At 42.0% G+C, this 23,985-nt stretch overlaps 1 protein-coding gene across 1 annotated transcript in view; it reads right to left on the bottom strand.

The window, feature by feature from the left end:
* FHIT (fragile histidine triad diadenosine triphosphatase) overlaps positions 1-23,708 on the bottom strand; it is an 857,033-nt gene extending 833,325 nt beyond the window's left edge. The window contains exon 1 of the mRNA XM_070359638.1: positions 23,616-23,708. The gene's annotated coding sequence lies outside the window, so the exon portion shown is untranslated. The remainder of the gene's footprint in view (positions 1-23,615) is intronic.
* Between the last annotated feature and the right edge of the window lie 277 nt (positions 23,709-23,985).

Below are 23,985 nucleotides of genomic sequence, written 5' to 3'. Positions count from 1 at the left end.
TACAGTAGAAACACAACCATTGTAAATTACCTGTACTTTTATAAAATTAAAAAACAATAATGGATGACGGAGCACATCTCACTATGTCTGTTACATGACATAGGCAGCCCCAAATGGTAATATTTTTATATTTCCTTGCTCAAATCCAGTTCTGCTTCTTCTTAAACTGTGGTCAATTCTGCCCACTTGCAATGCTAGCAGACATGCTTCCTCAAGTTTTAATTTCAGTGGAGAAGAAAAACACCTCAGTAACTGTAAACAGAACAAAGGTAGAAAAGAATAAGAGCCAATATTGTGTGATGGGAAGATTCCTACATCTCCAGAATCTGAAACTGTCTGCAATTCTGAGATAAATATTAAATACTTCCCTCTCATATGAAAAGTACAGAAAGCAATTTATTTTACGGTAAAGTAAAATTGCTGAATCTTTTTTAAAACCAAGCACAATGGCTGAATGTACCATATTTTGTGAAATTCTCAGGGAAAAATCATCTCCTGAGATGTATTTCTTAATAAATGTGAAGAAGCTAACTTCTGGCATCCAGAGAACCAAGAACTGTGTCAGGGACCTCAGTGTAAGGCTTAGGACCTTAGTCTTACTTGTGGTCTTAGCTAAGACAGAAATAGAAGGGACCAGGTTCATTCCAGAAAGTGACTGAGGCCTGCATGTGTCTCTATATAAATAATGACAGAAGTAAATCTATTAAAACTCAAATATTTTCAGCCAATTAATTTTTAAATTTGTATTTAATAACAAGTTATTTTGAACTAAAAATAATACAACTTTCAGGTATTTAATGAGTCTCCATTTCCCATCATTTCAGCTACAAAATCTATCTGCACCCTCTCTTGACCTCTCCACCTTTTATAACCAATCTCTACCCCTCTATCTCCCATAATTTTTACCAGCTAGTAGCATCATATTATTTTTAGAACATCATCTTCAAAATTTAGTCAACAGAAAGGAAGTAATGAAAAGCTCTCTATTCACATTTAATTTTGTGACTCAGTGAATTTGATCAGTCAACTCTTCAATAGGGCTAGAAAGGTGACCCAACGTGTAGTGGAAAAAATTTCAACAGCCACAAAAGCAAATGCCTCAAAATGTGAGATTTCCCCCATTGACAGCAGGAGATGACAATGGCTTACTTTAGAGTAGATCAGGTTTCTTCCTGATTTGCCAACAAATGTTATATTCATGTCCAACTAAAATAAGTATCACAGACTTCTAATACTGTCTCCAAAAAAAAAACAAAAAGTCAACCCTAGGATGCAACTAGAGTTTGTCAAACTAAGTGAAATCAGAAAGGGAAAGACAAATACCATATGATATCACTTACAAGTGGGATCTAAAAAGTGACGCAAATGAACCTATCTACAAAACAGAAACAGACCCACAGACTGGTGGTTGCCAAGGGGAACAGTGGTCCGGGAGTGAAGGGCTGCGAGTTTGGGGTTAGCAGATATAAACTACTAAGTATAGGATGGATCAACAGCAAGGTTCTACTCTACAGCACAGGGAACTATATTCAATATCCTGTGATAAAACCTAAAGGAAAAGAATATTAAAAAAAAGAATGCCTATACATATAAAACTGAGTCACTCTTCTGTATGGCAGAGAGAAGGCACAACATTGTAAATCAACTGTACTTGAAAAAAAAAAAAAACAGAAGATAAAAATCAATCCTAGAGTTTTGAACATAAAAAGGCCAAAAAGATTATTTAGATCCAGTCCTCTCATTTTAGAGATGCTGAGTAAATCTAGCAAGTGGCTGACTCAAAGTCATTCGGATCCTTATTGGGTCCCCCTTAGAGGGCCCAATTGTTTACAGAGGACACTTGGTAATTTCTCAAACTTGGTACTTTAGGACTTCAGAAACTCCACTTTCAGAAAGGTTGAATTAAAGTTAACCATCACTTTAGGGGATTCCTTGGTGCAAAAACCACATGACAATACCCTCTTCTTATATATATGCCTGTTACTTTCACAATATTTCACTAAATGGAGAACCCAAAATATAAACTCCTTTTTAAGAATGTGAATCTTCAAGACTCGACAACTCAAGTTTGAGAAACTCAGGCCTTCAGCAAATGACCTACAAGGCCAAGCTCATCAGGATGTGAAGTCCTAACCAACAGGCATTATTCCATGATTATCTTTCCCTACAGCAAAGGATTTCTTTGGACAAATGAAACGTGCAACTACTTCCATAAGCAACATAGTAGACTGGCTACTCAAAGTGTGGTATGCTAGTCAACAACATCTGTGTTACTTGAGAGTTGTTACAAATGCATATACCCACCCCAAATCTACTGCATCAACTTGTATTTCAACAAGCTTCCCAGTTGTGTTATCTGAACATTAAAGTTTAAGTATTTCTCCAAGCACTAGTTCCAAAACTAGGTTTATTGAAATTATCTTGGGAGGTTTCTAAAACAATAGATTTTTGAACAATAGATATCTCTATCTTAGCCCAACCCTCTAGCAGAACCTCTAGGATGCTGAGGTTAAAAAAAAAAAAAAACAGCTCAAGGGTCAGTCTGTGAAACAGTGATAATAATATCTCTTCTCAAGGACACACATAAAGCACTTAATAAATATTCAGTAAATGCTGGTCATTGTATTAATGTTAGCATTTTACTCTGGCATAAAGTAATAGCCAATTTTACTCAATAAGCAATTGTTACTTGTCAACTAACAAGGCAGATAATAGTAAGTTACTTGGAATAGTGCTTTTCATATACAGGATACATAATTTTTAGTTAGTTCAGTTCGGTTCAGTCGCTCAGTCATGTCTGACTCTTTGCAAGTCCATGAATCAGCATGCCAAGCCTCCCTGTCCATCACCATCTCTCGGAGTTTATTCAAACTCACGTCCATTGAGTCGGTAATGCCATCCAGCCATCTCCTCCTCTGTCGTCCCCTTCTCCTCCTGTCCCCAATCCCTCCCAACATCAGAGTCTTTTCCCATGAGTCAACTCTTCGCATGAGGTGGCCAAAGTACTGGAGTTTCAGCTTCAGCATCAGTCCTTCCAAGAACACCTGGGGCTGATTTCCTTCAGAATGGACTGGCTGGATCTCCTTGCAGTCCAAGGGACTCTCAAGAGTCTTCTCCAACACCACAGTTGAAAAGCATCAACTCTTCTTTGGTGCTCAGCCTTCTTCACAGTCCAACTCTCAAAAATTGGCACTACACTACCATTAGATGATTGCTGACACCTTTCTATATTAGAGACGGCAATGTCAATTAAAAAGTAGCATGTGATTCAAGAGTAGATGTAACAACTAACAGTTACTCCTTATTTCATCATTCTAGAAATTTATAACAACTTAATCTCCTGAAAACCCTGAGGGAGGTCCTTCATAAATCAACATTCAAGCATCTCTTTGATTACTTCTCATGTATCAGTTCCTACATTTCAGAATCACTGTGTTCAAAAGATAGTGACCTTTCAAGGCTATTGATACGTACTGCCAAATATCTCTCAGGAAATGTTTCTATAAATTTACATTCAAAAGTAATATATGGAGAAGGGCCATTTTCCCATAATTTTGTCAACACTGGGCATTCTGATTCCACAAACCCGTAATAAAAATTGCTATTACATAAAAATATCTTAGTGTAGTTAGAAATGACTTCTAAGTATTCTAGCTAAAACAATCTGCTATGAAAACTGACATCTCCTAGGCAATCAAGAAGCCAGACATGATGAAAAGGAAATATTGTTCTTTTGATTTAAAGAATGAAAAAGTTGTGTTGGAACTTGGTTTATTCCATAATGAATAATATGTGTATTTTTACCTTGAAAAATAAACATTATTCGATTATGGCTGGGAGTGGCAAGATCTACTTTAAAAATAATCTAGTTTTATATCCTGACATGATTCCGCAAATAGCAGGAATCTAAACCAATCCTAGAAGACATGACCAATCCTTTTGGGTTGTCATTAGAAGAAGTCTACTGCAAATAATTCCAGACACTTCTACCAACAAGTAAGTAAGTTCTATTTCAATGAATTTCATTAAAAAAGGAGGCTCAGCTGTTAAGCAAAAATGTAAATACATTTGAAAGCTACTGGCTAATGGATGCTAAGACTAAACTCAACGGGAAAAATGCCTTGTCATCTGAGGAACAGCAGCCTTTCTGCTGGCTAGGCTCTGAAACACATTTTATTGATGACTTGAAAAGCAATCAAGGTATATAAATGGATAGCTCGAGATAAACATTTAGGTTTAGATGATTGATGAAACATTTAAGGCTTACAGGCAAACATCAGAACTCCACAGGAGACAGCCTAAGAACATCCCACAAGAAGAACAAAAAGAAACAGAAAACAGCTTAAAGTGTCTCAGGATTCAAGCAAACAAAAGTAACATTTTAACACAAAGAAGAAAACGCAAATTTTAGTAAACTGTATTAATTCATCAACCCATGGTGTCACTAAAGACAAATTTTCAATTGTTAGCAAGTCAAAAAAAAAAAAACTGAAGCTCAGCTATTTATAAACAGAAAACACACAGATATTTCAAAATGTCAACTACTACTTCAATCTCTCACTTCATCAGCTACTCCTCTCCCCCCATCACTTTAATGTTTTCCAGCATTTCCTTGCGTAGCATCTCTAATCTCACTCTCACTGGTTCCTTCCCCTTCTCCAACAAATATCTTCAGGGATTGATTACACTGAAATAATCTTTCCTTGAATTGGTTGGTCCCTAAACTGTAATCACTAATTTATACATTCAAGAAACATTACACACTTGCCGTATTCTAGGTACTATTCTACTGGTAAACGTGGCGGCCCTGACACTAATCGAGCACTCTCGGGGTAGGGTGAAGAGGAACAGTAAGTGGTGGAGACCACAAATCAGTCAGCAAAGCAAAAGCGTTTCTGATTGTGAAGGAAATAATCAAGAGCAAAAACAGATAGAGAATTGGAGGGAGTGGAAGGGACTGGTTCAGCACAGATGGAAAGGGAAGGCAACAGCTGACCTGAAACCTGAATGAGGAATAGTCTGCTATGTTCCTCTGGGGACAGAAGTTTCCTGATGGAAGAAACAGCAAGTGTCAATGCAAGAATGAGCTTAGGGTCTGAGAAGAATGGAAGGAGCAGTGGGATGGTGGAATCTGAGAAAAGAAAGCGAGACAAAGAGGTGAGGAGATGGGCTTGAAAGGTGGACAGGGACCAGACCAGGCAGGGTCTAAACTGGTGTTCCAGTGAGTGAGTGATGAGAAATTTATGAAGGAGATTTAAGCTACAGTGTGTTCAGTTTTCAAATCTCAATTAAAAAAAGAAAAAAAAAGATATTTACTATTGCACATTAAAATCATCTCAGGAGCTTATAAAAGATCCCCATACTCCAGTATCTTTTCCAAAGATTTTTAAACATTGAGATACAATTCATGTATCTTAAAGTTAACCATTTTAAACTGTATAGTCCAGAGGTTTTCAGTATTTTCAAAGTTTTGCAATTATCACCATCTAGTTTCTGAACATTTTCATCATTCCCAAAAGAAACCTCATGTAGTTAATCCACACTTACGCCTCTCTGCAGGCTCTGGAAAACATTATTTTGTCGCTATGAATTTGCCTGGACTTCCCTAGTGGTGCAATGGTGAAGAATCTGCCTGCCAATGCAGGAGATCCAGGTTTGATCCCTGGGTTGGGAAGATCACCGGGAGTAGGAAATGGCAACCCCCTTTAGTATTCTCGCCTGGAAAATTCCATGGACAGAGGAACCTGGTGGGCCACAGTCCATGAGGTTGCAAAGAGCCAGATACAAATGAAGCACACACACACACGGAGCTGCCTATTCTAAACATTCATACAACAGAATCCCTTGGGTGTCTGGTTTCTTTCACTTCAGAGTGTTTTCAATGTTCATCCATGTAGCATTTTTCAGTAGTAGATCCCTTTTAAAGACTGAATAATATCCTATTTCCAGTATATTCACATTTTTTTAGTCCATTACTCAGTTTAGGACATTTGGGTTGTTTCTGCTTTTTGGCTATTATGAACAGTGTTCCTACGAGTATTTGGGTGCAAGTTTTTACATGGATTTATGTTTTCAGTTCTCTTAAGGTGGTGGTGGTTTAGTCGCTAAGTCGTGTCTGACTCTTGCAACCCAATGGACTGTAGCCTGCCAGGCTCCACTGTCCATGGGATTCTCCAGGCAAGAATACTGGAGTGGGTTGCCATTTTCTTCTCCCTCAGCTCTCTTAAGGATGTAGCAATATTTAGGAGAATTGCTGGGTCATATGAAAACTCTTCTAAGGAACAGCTGAACTGTTTTCCTTAGTGATCCCATCATTTTACATGACCACCATCAATGAATGAAGGTTCCAAGTTTTCAACATCCTCGCCAACAGCCCATTACAATATATTTTAATTTAATTGGTCTGGCTGAGAACTGGACATTAAGGGCTTTTTTCTTTTTATAGTTTTGTTATTTTTCAGAGTTCCCACAGTAATTCTAATGTTCACTGAAAGTCAAGAACCCCTTACTCCCGCCCATTCACTGCCAATTTCCTGACAAGTATTTACACCTATTCCTTGAAGTGCCCCAAAGCTCTTTGGACCAACACGTTCTTGCCACAACCCACCCCTCAGTAATGACATCTGATTTGTAGCTAATGAGAGAATGAAATACGAGTAAGGAGGACAAAACCTTATATTTATGGAATACATAACCTTTTTTCCAAATAGGAAAAGGAGTACGTCAAGGCTGTATATTGTCACCCTGCTTACTTAACTTATATGCAGAGTACATCATGAGAAACGCTGGACTGGAAGAAGCACAAGCTGGAATCAAGATTGCTGGGAGAAATATCAATAACCTCAGATATGCAGATGACACCACCCTTATGGCAGAAAGTGAAGAAGAACTAAAGAGCCTCTTGATGAAAGTGAAAGAGGAGAGTGAAAAAGTTGGCTTAAAGCTCAACATTCAGAAAACAAAGATCATGGCATCCGGTCCCATCACTTCATGGGAAATAGATGGGGAAACAGTGTCAGACTTTATTTTTCGGGGCTCCAAAATCACTGTAGATGGTGACTGCAGCCATGAAATTAAAAGACGCTTACTCCTTGGAAGGAAAGTTATGGCCAACCTAGATAGCATATTCAAAGCAGAGACATTACTTTGCCAACAAAGTTTCGTCTAGTCAAGGCTATGGTTTTTCCAGTGGTCATGTATGGATGTGAGAGTTGGACTGTGAAGAAGGCTGAGCACCAAAGAATTGATGCTTTTGAACTGTGGTATTGGAGAAGACTCTTGAGAGTCCCTTGGACTGCAAGGAGATCCAACCAGTCCATTCTGAAGGAGATCAGCCCTGGGATTTCTTTGGAAGGAATGATGCTAAAGCTGAAACTCCAGTACTTTGGCCACCTCATGCGAAGAGTTGACTCATTGGAAAAGACTCTGATGCTGGGAGGGATTGGGGGCAGGAGGAGAAGGGGACGACAGAGGATGAGATGGCAGGATGGCATCACCGACTCAATTGATGTGAGTTTGAGTGAACTCCAGGAGTTGGTGGTGGACAGGGAGGCCTGGCGTGCTGTGATTCATGGGGTCGCAAAGAGTCGGACACGACTGAGCGACTGAACTGAACTGACTGAACCTTTTTTTATATAATTATATGTATAACTTTGTATTTATATAATTACAATAGAACTTGGCACTCATGCTATACAAATATGTCATTTATTTTCAAAGAAGAGCAAGCACACATATTAAACTATTTTAAAGTCATTTGCATGAGTGTATACATGTACTTACGGGAAGTCTGGAAGTTAAGAATGCTTTTCCGCTGAGAAAATGGGTTTGGAATCAGTTCTATTACCTTTTATGCATATTTTTAATTTCTACTATGATTATGTGCTGGGGAAGATATTTAGAGATTTTTTTTTTCAAATATCCTTGTGTGATATGAATTGCCAACCCCCTTCTCCCACTGATCCACTGGAGACATGGCCTTCAAAAACAGCCTACCAGCAAAAATATTTGCTCCTAAAGCTCTCTTCATCAAGCAGAAAAATACATAGGTAATGAATGGATGACTTCTACATGTTTACTTTTCAACTTGACCTTGAGTATTAAACACAATACCATAAGTACAAAAAAGTACAAAATCTAAAATTATTCACGTCATTTTAAAAATGCATCCTGCCAAAGCAAACACAGGTGGCGACGGTCTTAAAGACCAGCCTCGAGGCCTGGAGCCATTTAAAAATCAACAGCCTGTCCTTGTAGATAACCAGCTCTGGTGGCAAAGAGAGAAGCCTGAATTAAAAACTAAGATTTCCCAAGTGAAGGACAAAATATGGCATGCCTTCTCAGTCTGATGGAAGCTGAGATTCATTCTCAGCAGTAGAAATCACCGAAACCATATCTTCAGTGGACTGCAATGGCAGAGGGGAACTTACAGGTTATGATTTGAAAACAATACTTCTGGGGAGCTCAAACTGGTGCTCTGAGACAACCTAGAGGGGTGGGGTTGGGTGGAAGGAGGGAGGGAGGTTCAAGAGGGAAGGGACATATGTATACCTATGACCGAGCCATGCTGATGTATGGCAGAAACCAACACAATATTGTAAAGCAATTATCCTTCAATAAGAAACAAATAAATTAAAAAAAAAAAAAAACAGTACTTCAGGAAGAGAATTACAGGTTGAAAAACCACCTTAGTGTCATTTTATCTTTCTGGAGTAAATTTTCTACTGCATTCCTGTTCTACAGTATTCCTTACGTCATCATAAAAGAGTCTTAAGACTTCATCCCCATGGATATACATGTTGGAAGATCAACTTAGAACTGATGCCAGAAGTAAGGTAAATCTATCAACCTTAATCTTCCAGAAGCAGGAATTGCATGTTAGCATCCCCTCATCAGGGCACAGGCTGCTCAGAGGTTAAAGTGCAAGTTGATCAGTCATGTCCAACTCTTTGTGACCCCATGGACTGTAGCCTTCCAGGCTCCTCTGTCCATGGAATTCTCCAGGCAAGAATACTGGAGTAGGTAGTCATTCCCTTCTCCAGGGAATCTTCCCAACTGAGGGATCAAACCAAAGATCTGCAGGCAGATTCTTTACTATCTGAGCCACCAGGGAAGCCTAGAGGTTAAGAGACATCCAAGGTCCTTTACTTTTTAAAATTTTACTTTACCGTAAATTTTGAAGGTTTCTGGTATGTTAAAAAAAAAAAATATGCCAAAGCAAAATTACCCAAATTGTGTTACATTTTAAACATTAACAGTGAACAAATTAAGCTCCCGACATGAATACATAACAATGATTACCATCGCTTCACAGAGGAAAGATGGTTTCACCACTTTTTAAACTAATGTGAAGTGCCTGGTTTTTTGTGATGAAGCAATGTCACGCACAGGTTTTCACTAAAATTTGAACAGTAAGGCTAATTACAGTGTCGATTATAGCTCCTGTGTCACTAGCTATTTGTAGACGGACATACTTCTATTTTAAGTGTGTTACCATATTCAGGAATTTCTAATTGTGCTAGTCAGAAGATAACTGCATGATGGATAAAACCTAGTAACAGTCTGCCACAGGTGGTTTGATCCAGGTAAAGGCACAAGTTCAAAAATGCATGAGGATCTTCCTTCAGTCCTGTTCAATAGCATATGGGAAGCTCATTCATGGTAAGATCTAAGTTCACATCCCTCAACCCAAGGCCACTCTGGACCACCCATCCACTGGCTTCTCCCAGGTCCTCAGAAGATGTTGGCTAAACGAAAGCACAAACCGTCAAATACAGCCTCTAGTTAGGTCCTCACCAGACCTGTAGCAGCAGCAGACAATCAAGAGGAAGTCTCACTCATGAACCCCACTACTGCATATTTCACTATCACCAAAGACTAAAACATGAATGTGAAGTCAGTCCAATCTTGATCCTTCTTCCCTCAGCACGAATTCTGCAGCACAGCCTCATCCAGGGTTCCATCTGCAACGTTTCACTTTTCAGTACCTAATAAATGCTTTCCCATTTCCCCGTGCCACAGACAACAGGTACTTTTCAGAATCCCAAGGAGTGACAACGGTGTCTTTTTCATTTTCCTCGTCCTCTCACCGTGATCGGCACTCGTCAGGGGATCTCCATGTCTATCCGTCTCGTTACCTCTTCATTTGTCACCATTTGGAATCTCAGAATTCTTAATTATTAGCTTACTCTTATGAACAGTAATGAGGCTCTGGCTGCCTACTGGGGAGCATCATCCAACACTAATGAGCGTACAGACTGAGACCCAAAGCTGAATCCCATCACATGGCTCCACTGTTCCGGCCAGGTGGGATGTTTCTATCTGCAGGCAAGCTTCTGCAGCAGAGCTGGAGTTTGCAGGGTGGCTATTATGCAGTCACTTTGGTCTTATGATTCACATCGACTCAAAACAGCTTTCCTCCGTGGTTGTCCTCATTTACATTCTGGCTATCACCTCCCTTATAATAATGCTGCACTGTTTCATTCTTTCCTGTCCTCCTCACTTGTGTGACAGCTTCCCGGAGCTGAGCGTTCTCAAAAGGGAAGACTAATTGGTCATTTTCTTATTGCCTCTCCTGGTTTCCTTCTGACCTCCAAAGAAAAACGAGGCTCTTACAGTTATCTAGGTGCTCTGGCCCTACACATACATACCTTCCATGATATCTCCCACAGTGTCCAGCATGTTGCCTCGAACATAAGAGGTGCTGGATAAATGTTAATTTAACATCTGCACAGAGCACCCAGGAAAGACAAGCCCAGATCCATAGGAGACCGAAATATCCAGCTTGAAGAACGAACCAGTCCCCCTTGAAACTATGACAAGGATATCTTTGTAGTTAATGGAGGAAAATTGGACTGACCTGAAATCCATTTCTTCCTGGACTTCACATCTGTCAACAGTAGCAAGAGCCTTGCACTAATGACAAAAATGAGCATTGATTGAATCCTCTCGTGTGCCATGGCCTGTACTAGCTCTTGACTTGCATGAACTCATTTAAAGAGCCTATACAGTAGATATGGAGGAAACAAAACCCACGGAAGTGAAATGACTTGATCAAAGTCATCTATTACCTCCAAGCTCATCTCAGTTAACCAAATTGGCTACCCAAGCATTGCTCAGAGAAGGGCAGGGCAAGATGAGGGCATGGGGGAGCTTTGAGGAGAGGTGATGCAGGCCAGGATCAGAGGTGAGGAGTAGTGGCCTCATTCAGGTGCAACACTCGACCTGTGTCCTGTGTAGCTGCTTCCTCACATCCACCATGAACAGCATGCTGAACACTGTCTAGGAATGACTGTGGCACAGGGATAAGAACATTCTTTCCATGGCTTTATAAAGCTCAGAGAAGCCATTTCTGAGAACAGTACTCAGGGTCACCATTTATACACATGAGGTCAGCAAGCACACTTCAGACAGATAACCATTGTGCAGAGATAGTTAGAAGACTTATGTAGTAACTTACATGAAATTGGCATTTGTTAATCATACGAATAATGAGCTAATAGTCCCACAGCCCTTGCTATAAACCAGGCACTATGCTAAATGTTTTATGTAAGTATCTCACTTATCTTCTTAATAGACTTGTAAGGAGGAATTTTCATTATCCTGGTTTTACGGAAGAGGAAAGCACGGAGAGTAGAAGTCACCTGCCAAAAGCCACACAGCAAGTAAAAGCTGAACCTATGATTTTCACCCAGGGCATCTGACATCCTCCTCCTCTTTACCTCCATCAGTGCTAGGACCTTCTGCCCACACGACACCACTTGTACTTTCTCTAATATAAATGTCTTCTTCCAGGTGGCTGAGAAAAGGAGGTGAAAGAAAGAACACAGAAAAGAGTGTGTTGTCAGGAAAGGAATTAATTTTCAAATGCACAATTGTTGCTGCCTGCAATAGTCAGCCCAGATGGCTCAGTGGTAAACCATCCACCTGCCAACGCAGGAGAAGCAACTTCAATCCCTGGGTTGGGCAGATCCCCTGGAGAAGGAAATGGCAACCTCCTCCAATTTTCTTGCCTGGAGAATCCCATGGACAGACAAGCCAGGCAGGCTACAGTCCATGGGGTTGCAAGAGAGTTAGACATGATTTAACGGCTGAACAAGTCAGTCATGGGAAAACATGAGTCAATCTGGTTTTCCGCAAGTGGAAAGAGAGAACTCAGAGCCCACCGCATGGTCATGCCATTTCTCTGCAGGCCAAAGGAACAGGCCAAGGGCACAGTGAGGCTCTTCCACATCCTGCATGGCTCTGCCATATCTGCTCCCTTGGTTCACCCACTACATGAGACACAGGAAGAGTGAGGGGCAGCTTTCTTTCCGGCCTGTACCATTGTTAGGGGTGATTTATGGCATCTTTCATTGCTAACTGGGCTGAGCCATACAACACAGTAATTAAAAGGCAGACAAGCAATCACTAACGAAGTGCATATACACAGCTGAATGGATTTTGCGTCCTCAGAAAACCGATGATGAGTGTACTCCCAAAGGAGCATCTCTATAGCTCAGTGGCCTTAAAGGCTCTTGCTTTCAAAATAACAGTTCAAATGCCAGTGATTATTAACCTAAATATGCGAACCTGAGTTTGATGACCAGTGTGAAGAAGGCTATTGCTTTTTGAAAATTAAAAAACAAGTGGACTTTAAAACAATTCTCTTTAAAAGGTTTACCCCAGTTTGAAAGGATTTTGTTCAAATGATGCCTACTTCAAGAGCCCTGCTGGGACAGAAGCTTTGTTGGCACAACCAAGCTCCTACATTTGCTGCCCTCCCCTTTGTGTGCCAGGGGCAGGCTGTCAGACGCCACTGGCGGAACCCCTGCTGACAGAGAGAGGTGTCCCCTCTAAGCCCTGCCCCAGCCCTTTTCTGTTTTCAGGAAACAAACTCGGAGCCATTCACTCAGACCCTGGTGAGCTCCCTGCCCTCCTTCCCTGTACACACATGGCCACAGGAAGCCTTTTCATAGCTCAGGTCAGAGTTCCACTCAGCAAGCTCTTCAGAGTTCCAGCACGGCATCATTTACTCCTCCTGCCACAACGTCCAGGAAGAGCATCTCAGCAGCTAACCCCAGATTCTCAGGAGCTCTGATGCCCAGTGAAAAGCGCAGAAGCTGCTTGGGAAGCTCCCTGCCCTGGTCTGTTTCCGGGAAGGCCCATACCTGGCACTCACGCTGTGGCTTTCTCCTCTGGTACCCGGGACCGACATCACTGACCAGCTATAACTTGTTCTCTGGGAAGAGCATCTTAACAGAACCTTTCAGATAGGTGTTGCCAATCAACCATAATTGCAGCATGACATGCAAAACCTACTCTTCTTGCCAGGTCTAGGCTTTAGAGATCCAGGGAAAACTCTCATGGTAGCCTTTGAGATGGTTCCCCCTATTTCAAGTAAAGATGTGATAACCCATGTCATCTCCCAGAATCTCAACTCTTTGAATTAGGAACATGAATAATAAACTTCAAGCATTGAAATAACATGTCCTATGGTAATCCTCTGACTAATCACCTTGTTAACAAATATCTAAAGATTACATTTTTCTTGGGGCTTCCAGCTTCCATGGGAACATTCTGATGGTGATTTAATTTTTAAATTAGTAGGTTTACTCATAGTTTTATATTAGTAAATGTCAAGCTTCTTGCTAATTAGCAAATTCTGTAAATCCACAGTAGTATTAATTATCAACTGTAGAGGGAATTAATATAAGGGGGAGAAAAAGAAATAGACAAGTAACATTTCCCAAGGGCACTTATTTCTATGAAATTCTGTACAAAGCAAGAAAACATTAACCCGTTTTGAGGGTGCACTGAGAAAAGATTATAAAAGACGTCACTGTCACCGAGGAGTGAAGAGCACATTTGCTGTGGAGCACCCTCAGCTACAACTAAAGCCTCTGATGACTTCTCAGGTTGCAGCTGCTAAGATTACCCTGCTCGTCTTCAATTCTGTTAAATGCGCTTTTCCAGAAGTTTTCAGTTTAACAGGGTTTTATTATTTCTCTACTGATGTTTCCACTCAAGTTGCTAATATAGTTTCTCTGGCTTTAGACGTTCTGATCTTCAAACACTGCCCCACTGCCCCACAAGACGTCTTTTGTTCTCCAAGCACTCGCTAATATCAGTCTCGCTTTCTCCATTGACTCACTGAGAGGATGAAAAACACACGTTTATCTGGGAGGTTCTTTAACCTCCCAGCTCCAGGACAGGAGCACAAGTGTGTCTCTCCTACCGGCACTTACACCATTTGTTTACAGAGCCATTCTACAAACGGTGTTACAACAAACCTGCTTGCTCTTCCAAACCCTCCTTCAACTGCCTGAGCCTGCTGCTAAAATGCGGTATCTTCCTGTGTTAGTAGTTCACTTGTCTGGGCATGCCAGGCTGCTGGAGACAGGCCAGAGCACCTATGTCCAGAGAAGTTAAATACAGAAGTTTCGGGATGACGGCTCCCAGAGGTTTCAGATCACAGTAAGTAAGGCCTAAATTAAACTGGAGCATGGTATGCTCTGCTGAGAAAACTGTGGTTTTTAAGCATACAAACAAGACAGTGAACAGACAATTGTAGCTGATACTGAGGGCAACTTCTTTCCTTTAACATGGCTATCGAGGATGCCATCTGTGGCAGGATGAGATCGTAATCCATTCGTGAAACACATGGAGAAGCACTCATCCTATAGTGACGCATTTGATTTTCCACCGCACATACTAGATAATGATCTCCTTGAGGATAGGGAACGTCTGAGGTCAGGGTTATCTATCAGTCCCCGTCCCCAAGCAGACCCAGAAGTCACACAGAGAAGCGAGAACAGCTTTGTGAATGGCTGGGTAGCTCCTAGTAGTCTCTCAATTCTCTCAAGTCAACCGTATACAACTTAGTTCAAGCCAAAAACTGAGTGGGCCTTCCTGCTTCCCCACCCCAAGACCCCAGTCCACAAGCCCCGCCCGCCCCCTGAGTCCAAGGTTGAAAATGATAATTGGGAGGAATCAGGCAGGCCACATACTGAACTGGAGAATGACAGTATGCCCTTCACAGCTACGGGCAAGTCCAAGAGAAAGAGCACAGGCTGGAGTCCCTTGTCCACTGTTAGTTGATGAACTTCTCCCTACGAGCACGGAGGCCACAGCCCAGAAGATGCCAAGCTGCCACCTGGCAGGGCAGTTGCTACTTTTCCTGATGAAAACAGTGCATGTGTGTGTGTGTCTAAGAAAGAAATGAAGGGAAGGAAGCAGCCAGAGATGAGAAAGAAAAATCTGTTCATAGCATGAGTGAAGATTTCCATCTAACATTCCCATATGCACAGCAGGCAGCAGAGTGCTAAGCAAATAGTGAATAGGCAATAAACATCAGCTGAATAATGGATTCAGTCACTGCACTTTTCAAATCTTTATCTCTAGATAACAGTTACTTTATATATATGGTGAGACCCTACTCTTTTAAACCAAACCAATACAGTTATCACCATTTTGGGTTGTGAGGATGAATTCTTATTCTCTTTACCTGGGATAGAAGATTATAGGAAATGGGGAGGGGAGTGAGAGAGAAGGGGGGAAACTTTTACCCAAGTAACAAAGATATGAGACTTTTTAATGTTTCAGTATCCTTTCTTTTCTTTCTTCCTGTTACTTTCTTGAGCCAACCTGGGGCCATAAAATCCCTCGTGGATCAGATTATAAAGAGTCTGTCCACAAACTGAGAGACCCAGGTTTGATCCCTGGGTGAGAAAGTCCCCTGGAGAAGGAAATGGCAACCCACTGCAGTATTCTTGCCTGGAAAACCCCATGGACAGAGGAGCTGGGTGGGCTACAGTCCGTGGGGTCGCAAAGAATCGAACATAGAACTGAGCGACTAACACTAATACAGTAGAATGCCCTATACATTGACTCAGATGTTGGAATTAGACCTCAAATGACCAATCAGAAATATACAAAACAGGACCCATGTGAAAACCAATCCCATTCTGGAAACAAAGAACAAGGCCAATCTTCGAGGCCAGGCTTTCTATTTAACTATTCTTACAAAGCACCAGGACTACAAGACATACTCAACAAATTTTAGTTCCATTGGTCTTTCCCTCTTCTGCATTTAATCTAGTTACAGTTGAGGTATAGAAGTGGAACCCTCAAAAACTTTATTGACAGAGTAAGAGACAGTCAAAGAATGTTTGAGACATTTTTGCTAGCCTCAGATGCTGATGAAATGAAAAAAAGAAAAACCATCTGTCAAGAATGTTGAAATGAGAAAATCTACAGTAGCCATTTGGGGAAAGGACAAAGTAACAGGCCAATTTTTACAGTGATGAAAAAAAGTTTTAAGGCCATTATCCACTGTAACTTGAAAAGGCAACTCAGTGACTGAACTCAGTGGTTCTGGCATCACTGAAAAGAAAAAGAAAAAAAAAAAATGACAGGTAAAGGATGAGGACTGATGGCTCACTCTCTTTCAGGAATGTGTGTGCCTCTGCTCAGAAGTGTCCGTGGAGAATGGCTTCCGATCAAATGATACAGTCTTCAAAAGCCTCTCAATAATATATTGCCTCCATACCCCTCAAAACAGTCCTGTTACCAACTACTTGGACACAATTCTTAATATCAACACAAAGACTAAGGAAGTATGGAGATGACCGTACCCTAACACGTGTCTGCTGACTTGATCCATTAACTATTACTTTACAATACTCTTTCCCTATGTTTAACCTGAGTTCTCATTCACTTACTCAACGCCTACCGCGTGCCACGTTCTGTGTTAGGTGTTGGAGAAACAATGATAAACAAGAAAGAAAGGGCTCCATCATCAGGGAACCTTAGAGTCAGTCTGTCTCAAATTCACTACTCCGTATTATTTTATTCAGTAACTACAGTAAACACCGCCTTTTACGGTTATGGAGATACAGTTTTGAACAAGACGAGATAAACTCTCTTCTCTAACCAGGGAAAAGACAGTAAGTAAAATTAGATTTTCAGATCATTGTGAGAGATGGAAAAAAATAATGAAATGGGATAATGGAGCTGAGAGAGATGGGCAGTAGGATCACTGATTCCAAGATCTGATGATCAGGTGGAATCCCTCTGACCCACTGGAGAAGGAAAGTCTCACTTGAGATGGACAAGTTAAGAGGCCAGTCATCCAGGCAGGCTGCTAGTAAGGATAGGCTGCTTTTCCCTACCCCCAGGTTTCAGGAGGAGACTGGCACTGAACATTTCACAAGGTAAGTTAGTTAGCCTAAGTGGGGAGTTTAGTATCACATCTTAATATTCAAGATGTGGTCTGGAGAGGAACAGTGTCAGCATTACCTGGGAGCTTGTTGGGAATACACATTTTCAGCTCCACTTCTGACCCACTGGATCAGGATATTCACTGAACTTGATAGACAGTTTATATATGTATTAACATTGAGAATTGCTAAGCTAGTCCCTTGCCTAAGATCTGATGCCGTGTCCACCAAGCCTGGTCTCTATCAGCCATTCCTAAAACCATTTAGATTTTAAAGAGTGCTCGGGGGCTGTGTGGAGAATGGTCTATGGCTGGACAAGCTTAGAAAAGGCTGCATAATTAAGTCAGGGGCTTGAACTAGTGAGGCAGCAGTGAGAGAGTAAGAAGTGGTCACATTTTGGACATATTTTGGAAAAAGAGCTGAATGTATTTACTGGTGGATGGAGATGTGACGGGAGTGCATCCAGGTGGACACACCAGCCCGGCTACCTGAGCCCCACCCCCGAAGGGACACATCAGCCTGATGATCAGTAACAATCAGCAGAGCTGATCCCTTATACATCATATAAGGATTCATAAGCAATACAATCTTTCCATTTGCTAGAGAATGCCAGAATGCCTGTTGTTGTTTCATCACTAAGTGTCAGGCTCTTTTGTGACTCCACGGATTGTAGCCTACCAGGTTCCTCTGTTCATGGGATTTTGCAGGCAAGAATACTGCAGTGGGTTGCCATTTCCTTCTCAGGGGAACTTCCCGACCCAGGAATGGAACCTTCATCTCTTCTGTCTCCTACATTGGCAGGCGGGTTCTTTTCCCCTGAGCCGCCAGGGAAGCCCCGCCAGAAGGCCCAGTTTCTACTTTATTCCTCACTCCTGGATTCTAACAGGCACTCCTCCTCCCTCGAAAAATATTATTACAATGGATTTCATTGACTTAAAAAAGAGAAATGAATATTAATTTAAAAACAGAACAAACACTAATGCAAGCAAATACTTCAGGCAACTACAGACGAAGCCAGTTTTTTTTTCAATCTTAAATATTTAAGATAATTCAGTCTCCCAGCTGATACTTGGCAATGAGAAACAGATTACAAATTGCTGCATACCAACAGCCAACACTTGAGAAGATACTGAGTATCCAACTACTAAAGCAAAGCTAGCTAAGCTCCTCTCTGGAGCTCAACCTTTAAGCCTCTAGAAAGGCCAGTTTTACTGGCTTCCCTTTCAGCTCTGAGCTGAGCTCATCTTTTTGAACTCTATCTTTATTCAGAAAGGGGAGCACATAGGTAGAGCAGCAGCGGCCACCAAGAGGTCAGCCATGAGCATCTGAAGAGACAAAGCATTCCTCTCAGGAAGGTCGCCGTGCTGCTCTGGGGACTTACACCTTCAGCTTTCCTTCCAGAAAACACTTTCATGACAATTTATTATGAAGAGGCTCATCATTTCCCTTTGTGTTTTCCTGAGACTGGTCAAAGTAGGCCTTCCAATCAGATGTGCCTTTTTCCTGACCTGCAGCCAAAACCCAAACATTCTCCCATTATAGTTGAACTATCTTTGTGTGTGTTTTTATATCCAAATTCAGTAGAGGGTTGACAAAGGTTAACATTCCAGGCAGTATCTTTTAAATAGAATTCTATTTTCGGGTTCCAGGATGTGGAACAGTTGGTTTTGAATTTCTAACTTTGATACCTGCATGTCCCTCTTTCAGTGTGCTTCTGAGAATGCCTCCTGGCTACCAAAGATGACTGGCTCAGCCCGTTTCAGTACTGTGATAAAGAGCCTGAGGATTTTATTCCCAAGGAGGCTAATTCCTTTATCTTGTCCTAAAGCCAATGATTTTGCAAATTAGATTCATTGGTTATATAACATGACATGTCAAGGCGCGTGGATAGATGGGAGCAAATCCATCACTACTTCTCCAAGCATATGCTGTGGAGTCATGGGATAGCAGAACCATCTCCATGTTTGAAGACTACCATTTCCTCCTCCAGGAGATCTTCCCAACCTGGGGACCGAACCCACATCTCTTATGTGCCATGCATTGGCAAGTGGGTTTCTACTAGCACCACCTGGGAAGCCCTTGTAGGCAACAGGATGAAGTAATTAATAAGAACAAACTCTGGGGGCAGACTGCCTTGATTCTGAGTCATCCCAGGCTAGCTATGAGAGATTGAGTATGTCACTAAGCTCCAAGTCTCAGTTTCTCCACTTACTTTATAGCAGTTCTGTACAAATTAATCACCGAGGATTTTGACAATAGAAGAGCTATATTGGGATATAATTTTACTTACCATAGGATTCATTCAAAGTGTCCAGTTTAATGGTTTTTAATCTATTCATAGAGTTGAACAACCATCACCATAATCAATTTTAAACCATATTCGTCACCATCTGGGGATCTTCTAAAAACCCCAAAGCCCAGGTTATGCTCCTCAATTAAATCACAGCCTTTAGTGCTGGGACAGAGGCATCAATAGTTTGGGATGCCCCCCAGAGAATTCCAATGTGCAGACAAGTTTGGGAAGTAATGTTTCATGGGATCGTGGTCAGGATTACATATCAAGAAGTGGGAGCTGCTCAGCACAGAAGCTGACCTATAACAAGGGCTGCTGCTGCTGCTGCTAAGTCGCTTCAGTCGTGTCTGACTCTGTGCGACCACATAGACGGCAGCCCACCAGGCTCCTCGTCCATGGGATTCTCCAGGCAAGAATACTGGAGCGGGTTGCCATTTCCTCCTCCCATGCATGAAAGTGAAAAGTCAAAGTGAAGTTGCTCAGTCGTGTCCGACTGTTAGCGACCCCATGGACTGCAGCCTACCAGGCTCCTCCATCCATGGGATTTTCCAGGCAAGAGTACTGGAGTGGGGTGCCATTGCCTTCTCCAATAACAAGGGCTAAGGAGGTGGAAGGAACAGCCATACTGAGAAAGCAGGTAAAGGGAAGGATGCTCAGAGTTACACTGGAATGTGAATGGAAAATATTACATGCCTGCCTTATCAGTAAATAAAGGGTGTTGCAGCCATCACTTTATAGCCACCGGATGGTGAGCGCTGAGGGAGCTCAGGATGGAGGCAGGATGTCCCCGCCCCATCAGTCTAGCAGTCAGCCTCTGCAGCCACCCCAACAGTGCACCCTGAGGTGGCTCAGGATGAGAAGCACAAGATACTGGCCCCAGAGAACTGGCATACATATCAAAGGCCTGATTTCAATGAGCCCAGACTTTGCATCTTCCCACACATAGGAAAACTCTAAATTGCTTAACTTGAGATACTTGGTTTTTCTTATTTAACAGTCATCTCTTGATGGTCTGAGTACCTGGTCTTTGTTGCAAAAACTATATATATCCTAGGTCCCCACCTGTCTCTTCAGAGCAGTCTCTCAGAGTTACCTGAAATGCTGTGTCCCAGGGTTAAGTCCTCAGCTTTGTACACAGAATAAAATGCAGCTCTCAACTTCTGGGTTGTGTGTTTTGTCTTAAGTTTGAGGCAGGAGACAGATGGGCCCCCGGCTGAACAGTTTCTCCCTTGTGGACAGAAACTCCATAAAAGCACGATGATGGAGGAGGCTGGGCCCTGCCCAGATAAGAGGTAACAGAACACACATTCCTCATTCTCAAAGTTAAGGAGGCCTCCCTGACTACACATGTGCCGAAAGGCTCCTCAGAGGTCCAAGGAGAGGGGGCATCACCTCACAGTAAGTGATGCAACTACCCACAGGCCTCATTGCTGTATTCCATCTTGGCTAAAAGATGTGCATACCCATGTGGAGGACCCTGAGGGTTACCAAATACAGACTCAGAACCAGGCAAATTAAGATGATCAGTCAAAGGAAACACAGAGGAATGCCCCATAAAAGTGATTCAAACTACCAAGAGGGTAGGACTCTCTCTGTGTCTATCCACACATAAACGTACATTTTTAACACTTAACTTGTTTCACTACTTTCCATCTTCGTGGGAATGCTTCTCTGCAAAGGAGAAGAGCTGGGGCTCTTGTCGCTGACCACTGGTCTATTGGCTAAGGATCGGTGCTCTCATCCCTGCGGCCTGACCTCAATCTCTGGCCGGGAACCAAAGTCCTGCTTCAAGTCGCTGAAGGCTGAGGCCACCCAAGATCAAGCTGATAGAAACTTGATCAATTTGGATTGAAATGGTGAATTTGTATGTGCAATATTTGACAATAATGTATTTTCCACGTACGGCATATTCTGAGACAGTATCGAAATGGGAACAACAATTTTGGAAGTGGGACATGGACCAGGAGGGCATGGAAGCCCACAACTTATCTACCAACTTCAAGGAATTACCAAGCTTCTTGGCTGTCTCAGATGCTACTGCTCTAAGAAGAATTTAAGGACGTCAAAGTGCTTCATAAAGAATTTACTTCTTTTTGTGTCTTACCCTTCTGAACACCACATAATGCAGCACTTAACACCTCGTGTCATGTTCATTTAGAACCGGGTCTTTTTCACTAGAAGGTGAACTCTTTGTGGGCAGCAACAATGCCAAATACATTAAAAAAAAAAAAAATCTGCAGAACACAGCACGTTTTGACACTGAACAGACCAATGTTTGTGTGATTGAACCATACTGGACTCACATCAAATACTGACAACCATGGGATGAAGGGAACACTGGTTCCAAACTTCTTGGAACACTTAGTAGCCTTTGTAGCTCACAGGAGACTGGCGAACAAGACCTTCAATTTCACTCTTTAAGGCACATCCTGAGAACCTTGGTTAGGGTACTTAATAGCTGGAGTGAACGAGTGGCACAGCCACAAGTCTATTACTAAGAATACTGAATAATGTGTTACCAACACGGAGGTCAAGAAACAAAAATTGTCATCCACGGGAAAAAGATTAATGAATATAAATTAATTTCCTTTTACGGTAGTAGATTGTGCAGGCATTTTTCACCTGAGAATTTGAGAAAATCTTACAGTGCATAGAAACTTGCATATTTTCTGGGAGCAAAGAGCAGGTCCTCAGATTGGTTACCTGGGGTTCTGTTCAAGAGGAAGAACAAAAGACAGCGACATTTCTGCCAGTGTGAAGCCATGGGGGTGGGAATAAAAGGCAGGCACGCTTTAGAGGGAATAGAGAAAGCTTGTGGATTTAAAAGAAATAAAATTATAATTACAATAGAGCTTACGTAGTTACACAATATGCAATACTATTAAGTACCCTCTCTGGAAAGACTGTTCTTTGAAAACCAAAATGCAGAAGAGATCAGAAAACAAGTTAACAAAAGCTATTAAGTAAAGTCCATGAGAGGAAAAATTCCTTTCATTAGCTTCTTCCTTCAGGTACAAGATAATAATGTTTGATTTGGAGCACAGGCAGAGAATTGAGGCCTCATCATATAGCAAACTTGGGAAAATCATCTCTCTGGCCTTTGCTTTTCATTTCTGAAATGAAGGCTTGGAACAAGATAGTGTTTCCCCAAGTTTGTTCTGGAAGATTTAACAGGCATTACATGAAGAAAATGTTCCATGTTCAAACAGATTTGCAAAAAGTTGAATAATTCAACTACACAGGTTCCTTCCTTTTAAGAATTGGCAGAAGTTATCTAGTTTAATGTTGCTTCCAGGAGGGCACTATAATCTACAGCATTTCCCCCAAGCACGGAATTTTTCAGGGATAGACTGTGTCAAGTGACTAGTATTTTTCTGAACTCACATTAGAAAATTTGGATTATAAAGAGCTTGCAGGTACCTCTCTGGGTTTAGAGTCTGAATTCACAATAATGATCATTTGAAATCAATATTACAAGATAACCCATCAATAGCCAACTGACTAAGTTAACAATTAGTAGTATTTGGACAGAAATTAAATGCAAAATCTCCAATTTCAAAGTAGTACCAAAAAAAAAAAAAAAGGAGCCTGAAGGGCTACAGTCCATGGGATTGCAGAGAGTCAGACATGACTGAGCATGCACACACGCAAAGCTAGGTGACAGGCCCTGGAGCTGCACTAGCGTCTCTCCAGGGTCAGAGCACAATCTCTTCCCCCAAAACGCCTGACTTTGTGCCAGAAAAGGCAGACTTCGGAAGGTTAAGTCCCTCACCCAGGTGCAGAGGTTGGACCCAAATCATGAGACTACCAAGGCACACTGCCCTGGAATTATGACCATTTCCCTCAGAAACTTTCTTCCCCTGTAGAAGTCCCTTCCCAGCCTCACCGTGGATCTGAATTTCTGCAGAAGAGCAGATATTTGCTCACAAATGTTCCACCATATTGCAGCCCCACCTCCTGCACTTTTTCTCCCCACATCAGATCCCCAAACTAAGCATCCACAAGGAGAACAGGAAGGAGAGGCCCCAGCAGCGCAAAACTCTGCCTAAAAGACTTGTACGCCTCCCAACCGCTTCTAGTGCCAACTCTTGTTCCCTAGGAATCTGCATGTGCCCAGGCCTGACCTGCAGGTTCCAGAGCAGCTACAGGAAACAGGAGACAGGGCACCCACTCTGCTCTCCCTGAGGCTGTTCCAAAAAGGAAAAGAAGGGAAGGGCAGTTGCCTCCAATAAAGGCTGATGAGGGGGCGGAGTCAGAGAACTCTCATCACCTGGATTCTGACCTTTCTCTCTCAAGACAGAAAGCTCATGATTCTCCCATTGGTGAGGATTCATAGTGTGTTCATTTACATCTTGCCTACTCTCCACTATTGTGTTCTATTTCTTCATTAAAAAACAAAACCCAGTGGCTAGAAGAGCTAGAAAGGGCCAGGAAATAGAACTCTTCAAGACTTCCAAGGCCTCTCCTTTCTTCTTGCCTTTTACTTTTTCACTT

Source organism: Bos mutus, chromosome 22 (genome assembly GCF_027580195.1).
Source record: "Bos mutus isolate GX-2022 chromosome 22, NWIPB_WYAK_1.1, whole genome shotgun sequence".
Classification (NCBI taxonomy): domain Eukaryota; kingdom Metazoa; phylum Chordata; class Mammalia; order Artiodactyla; family Bovidae; genus Bos; species Bos mutus.
Note: the sequence above shows the minus strand (reverse complement) of the source record. Positions and strands in the feature narration are given on the sequence as shown.